Source organism: Sprattus sprattus (genome assembly GCF_963457725.1).
Source record: "Sprattus sprattus genome assembly, chromosome: 13".
Classification (NCBI taxonomy): Eukaryota; Metazoa; Chordata; class Actinopteri; order Clupeiformes; family Clupeidae; genus Sprattus; species Sprattus sprattus.
Genome location: NC_137911.1, coordinates 9,315,684 through 9,321,683, shown reverse-complemented (window position 1 = coordinate 9,321,683; position 6,000 = coordinate 9,315,684).

Below are 6,000 nucleotides of genomic sequence, written 5' to 3'. Positions count from 1 at the left end.
CTCCCACTTCCAGCCCCACATTCCCCAGGCGCTGTCTAAAAAGGGTTTGGCTCATCAGAGTCACCTGTGAACCAGTATCAAGCAGACAAGGTATGATTTGGCCGTAACCTCCACCTCCACCCCTGGACACTCACCTATGAGAGCAGGCCGCAGGGAGGGAGCCGAGATGTCCTTCACCACCCCCACCGGCCGGCCCGCTGCGGTGGAGGGTTCTGAAAACCCCTTGAGGGTCGCTGCCGTTTGGGGCAATTCCTCTGCACATGACCAGCCTCCCTGCAGTGCAAGCAGATGGGTCGGCCTTGTGGGTCCCACTGGTAACTTGTCGCATGGCTAGGGCCTGCCTGGGTTGGAGGGGATGTTGTATACTCTCGTGGCTGCTCCCGAGGACTGTCCCCTGGTCGGCTGTTGGAGGCAGCATGTCCCCGCAGCTGCTCCACTAGCTGTGTGCCAAGGGCCTTCACCTGCTCTGACAGTTCTTGTTGCAGCTCACGGCGCAGTTCTTGCTTCCAGTCGTCCACCTGTCTGTGGGTCGGTCCAGCTGGCTCTTCTCTTCTTTCTCTCATGGTTGTTACACAGGCAGGAGTGGTTCTTACCGCACTCGCCTGGACTTCCTCAGCGTCACTTCCCAGCTCTTCTTCTAGGGCCCGGGCTTCTGCAGTCACTGCCTTAAACCCTTGAAGAGGCTGTCGACGTAGGTAGTACTGTAGTTCTGTTCTCACAGGACCCGCCTTCATGCCCAGCACAAACTGATCCAGTGGTGCCTCGTCTTCCCCACCTGCAGCCTGTCGGTCAAGCTGTCGCCATTTCGCATGACTTTCCCTCAGCCGGAGAATACAATCCCCCACCTTCTCGTCAGGGCTTTGCCGGCACTTGAAAAAGGATGCTCTGGCTTGTGCTGCATTAAGGGTCTCCCCATAAAGTTCCTTTAGGGCAGCAAGAATGTGTCTGCCAGTGTTGCGCTGTGCTGCATCCAATAAAGCCACTTCGCACCGGGCTTCTCCTTCCAGGGCGCTGAAGATGAAGTCCGCTTGCTGTTCGTCCGAGAGTGGTTGTGCACGCAGCATAGCCTGTACCTGAGCACGCCATTCCCCGCTCGCCATTGAATTTTGGAAGCCAGGGAGCGCTAAAAAACCATGGCATAGTTAAGGGGGAAGCAGGAGTTAAAGGTGCCCTACTCTGTGGTAAGCTTAATCTATCGGGCGAGCCCGAGTGGTCTTCTATGTCACTGGGCATCCTGCCGACCTACGCCAGAAAAAGAGGTGTCAGCCGTATGACCCCCTCCTTCAAATCGGAATGCCCAGGACACAGAAGATACCACGCAATAAGTGTATATAAATATAAAAATACTTTTATTATTTAGAAAAAACGTTTCAGAAAGTTGTGATTTAAAATCGGTCTTAGGAATGGTCAGTCATCCGAGAGGGAAGTCCAATCGCAAGCAAGACAGCTGGGGTCCATCAACAATAATCCAACTGTGATCTGGTCAGTGCAGACGGTAGGGTGCTGGGAGTGACGTGGTGGCCGACGCCCCCTCTGTCGAAGGCTTCCCCGGAATCCCCCAGTGACGTCAGTCACGGCCTCCCGGTTCAGTCACTCACCACCGCCAAAGCAAAAGAAATAATTAAAACACAGTTGGATTAATATACAGCATGTGAAAATCAGGATGGCAAGATTACTTCCCTTCACGCTGTATATTGTGAGCGTTGGTTGGTTAATCCACGTCGGCCTCTCGTGGTGTTGATGGCAAGTAATGTCAGTCCTCCTCTCCCAACCCGGAAATGGAAATCAGCTTCACTTCGGAGAAGTTTAGGCAAGGGATCAATCTCTGCAGGCCAAGTATACAGGGGAATTTGAACGCCTTAAAATGATAGGAAAACATACGTCCCTTTACTCCGACTTCGGAATATTGATCATCCATCCAGGGCAGCGCTCCGTGATGATGGCGTGCCTCCCCTCGTTGCACACCGGTCCGCTCGTCTGCCACCGTCTCGTTGTGCCTGCCGTAAGTCAGTTGCTTTCCCTTTTTATGCGCCTCCTCTCGGTCCCTTGCTCCCGTTGATAGGTTAGTAGTAATTGTCTGTAATTGTCCAGGTGCAAGCAATGGAGTAGTCTGTGAGCCCTAATGGGAAGTCTGTGGGGAATAGTGTTCTATACGATGGTGTATTCACACGGTGCACGTAAATAAAGAATCACACAGTGAAACAGTGAATAAGAGCATGATGCATTTCACACGCACAGCAATCAAATACCTGTGTGAAGTTGGCCCCCCGTCTCATTCAAAATATTAAAATAACACTGCTGTTCGTTTGTGCTAGGTTTGTGCTGGTTTGTGCCGTAAAAATTATCGTTTGTGCTGGTAAGGATTTTGAGTAATTCAAAATTGCATTTTCTGGCATGTGACGTCACTCAGCCCCCCGTTCACGCCCAAATCTCATAAAAATAGTCCTTATCGTTAGTGCTACGTTAGTGCTGGTTTGTGCCGTCAAAATAAATTGATTTGCTATTATGGTTTCAAAGATAATCCCGTTTGATTTTTCACAAATGACGTCACTCAGCCCCCCGTCCACCTTCAAATCGCGTCAAAATGGTCTCTATCGTTAGTGCTACGTTTGTGCTGGTTTGTGCTGTTAAAAGAAATGTTTGTGCCACTATAGTTTAAAAGATAATCCCGTTTGATGTTTCTCACGTGACGTCACTCAGCCCCTCATCCACATTCAAATCGAGTCAAAATGGTCTCTATTTTTAGTGCTACGTTAGTGCTGGTTTGTGCTGTTAAAATAAATGTTTTTGATACATTACTTTTTAAGTAATTAATACTACTTTATTTTGTCTTCTTGTTATGTAAACAGACCACTTGTTATGCAACCAGCACCCCTAGAACGTTCAAATCGTGTCAAAATGGTCTCTATCGTTAGTGCTACGTTTGTGCTGCTTTGTGCTGTCAAAAGAAATGTTTGTGCCACTATAGGCTAGTTTAAAAGATAATCCCGTTTGATTTTTCTCACGTGACGTCACTCCCCCGTCCGCATTCAAATCGCGTCAAAATGGTCTCTATGTTAAGTGCTACATTAGTGCTGGTTTGTGCTGTTCAAATATATTTTTTTTATACAAGTAATTAATACAACTTTAATTTGCCCTCTTGTTATGCAACAACCAACCGACCGTCAACCTTCAAATCGCGGCAAAATGTTCTCTATCGTTTGTGCCAGGTTTGTGCTGGTTTGTGCTGTTCAAATAAATGTTTGTGATACTATTGTCAGGTCTGTGCTCTGTCCTTTTTCTGTTTTATAAGTTTGTCTCCCTTGGGTTGTCGTGTTCTTTCTTTCTGTGTTTGTTTACCTTTGTAAATATTCTCTATTAGCCACTTTGTCACAGTATCAGCTGTCAGTAGGAGGGTCATTAGATGACACACAAACAAGTGGCTGCACAGAGTGTAAACTCACCCAGCAGTCAACCACTAGACCACCTGACTAGCAAATCAGAGTTGGAAGGCTTTTTTGTATGTGCAGGCGCAGCTGACTTCATTTATGCTGACATCACACAGATATAAGCCGGTATTGGGTATCTTAACAAGTAGCCTAGGCCTAGAACAGTCAATTATTTTGACGGCACAAACGATAGACTATTTTGAGATTTCAAAGCGGACTGGGGGCTGGTGAGGTCAAGCGTGGGCTTAAGCTTTAATATTAACCTAAAAACTATAGGCCTAGTTGTTACGAATTGAAGGTGATGTGCAGAACTTAAATGCACGACTAAGAACTCAGCAGTTAAATAAAGAACAAACGTTTACTGACAAGATACGGTACACAGGTAAGCAAACATAATCCAAATAGGGCACACAGGAAATAGAATAGTCGTTGTTCAGTTTGAGGTCGGAAACACGAGTAAACAATGAACATATACGGAGCACGGAGAAATACAATGAACACAACCTGAAATGACGAGAACGCAACGAGGAACAAGAATACAAGATTCTATACACCAACACCATGGATAACGAGGTAGGCTACAGCTGAAAACATTCAAGGCGGTGCAGACAATGAAGGGGAAGGGGCGTGAGGAGTCAGACACGAGGAGACAAAGGTAAACAAACACAGGAAGAAAGAACACGTGACAACCCAAGGGAGACAAACTTATAAAACAGAAAAAGGACAGAGCACAGACCTGACAATAGTATCACAAACATTTATTTTAACAGCACAAACTAGCACAAACCTGGCACAAACGATAGAGACCATTTTGCCGCGATTTGAAGGTTGACGGTCGGTTGGTTGTTGCATAACAAGAGGGCAAAATAAAGTTGTATTAAGTACTTAAAAAGTAAAGTATAAAAAATATATATATATATTTGAACAGCACTAACGTAGCACTTAACATAGAGACCATTTTGACGCGATTTGAATGCGGACGGGGGAGTGACGTCACGTGAGAAAAATCAAACGGCATTATCTTATAAACTATAGTGGCACAAACATTTCTTTTAACAGCACAAACCAGCACAAACGTAGCACTAACGATAGAGACCATTTTGACGTGATTTGACGGTGGACGGGGGGCTGAGTGACGTCATGTGTGGGATTATCTTTGAAACCACAATAGCAAATCAATGTATTTTGACGGCACAAACCAGCACTAACGTAGCACTAACGATTGGGACTATTTTTATGAGATTTGGGCGTGAACGGGGGGCTGAGTGACGTCACATGCCAGAAAATGCAATTTTGAATTACTCAAAATCCTTACCAGCACAAACGATAATTTGTATGGCACAAACCAGCACAAACCTAGCACAAACGAACAGCAGTGTTATTTTAATATTTTGAATGAGACGGGGGGCCAACTTCACACAGGTCAAATTTTCCCATTGACTTACATTGGGCCATTATGACATCATAATAGGGTCATTAAACGGGCTTGCACCTGTGCTTCACTGACACCTGTGCCAAGGTTCCTCTTCTCTCTGTCCCTCTCCATTCAACTGTATAACTAGGATTATTAAAACACCTTCTCTACTTCTTTTTCTCTCCATCTTTCTCTTTATCTCTCTCAGTCTACTTTCTGTCACACTCCATCTCTCTGCTTCACTCTTTCTTTCAATATTTCCCCTCTTCACTCTCTCTTTACTGTCTTTATCCAGAGCCACTCTTGTTCACTCTTCTTTCCTTTCTTTCTTACAATCTTCTTTCCTTCTTCCACTCTTCCTTCCTTCTTCCACTCTTTTTTCCATTCTTCTTTCCTTCTTCCACTCTTCTTTTCTTCTTTCACTCTTCTTTCTTTTCTTCTTTCCTTCTTTTTTCTTTTCTTCTTCCACTCTTCTTTCATTTCTTCTTTCACTCTTCTTTATTTTCCTCTTCCTTTCTTCCACTCTTCTTACCTTTCTTCACTCTTCTTTATTTTCTATTTTCCTTCCACTCTTCTTTCTTTTCTTCTTTCCTTCTTCCACTCTTCTTCCCTTCTTTCACTCTACTTTCCTTCTTCCACTCTTCTTTCCTTCTTTCACTCTTCTTTCTTTTATTCTTCCTTTCTTACCTTTGCATTTCATGCACTGGTTTTTGCTTCAGGAAATGCATTTTCTAGTTATTTTTCTTATAATTATTATTCCTTTTACCAAACTTCTGCGATTAATACAGCTCAAACTGCTTAACGTTCAAACTTTGTTGCTTAGGTCTTGTAAACGACTTGCTGTGTATTTTTAATTTTTCTGAACTTTATTATTTTTAAGATATTAAAGAAAAACTAATACAAATTTCTCCCATTGACTTACATTGGGCCATTATGACATCATAATAGGATCATTAAACTGGCTTGCACCTGTGCTTCACTGACACTTGCGCCAAGGTTCCAAGGCTCCACTTCTCTCTTACCTCGTTTCCACCGGGGCCGGGCCAGTGAATATTGGGCACCGGCCCGGCTCCCTGGAGTTGCTGGGCCCAAATCGGGCACCAACTACGTCACAGAGGTGGAGCGGAGTTAACCCACCAGAAACAGACATTTCCGCCG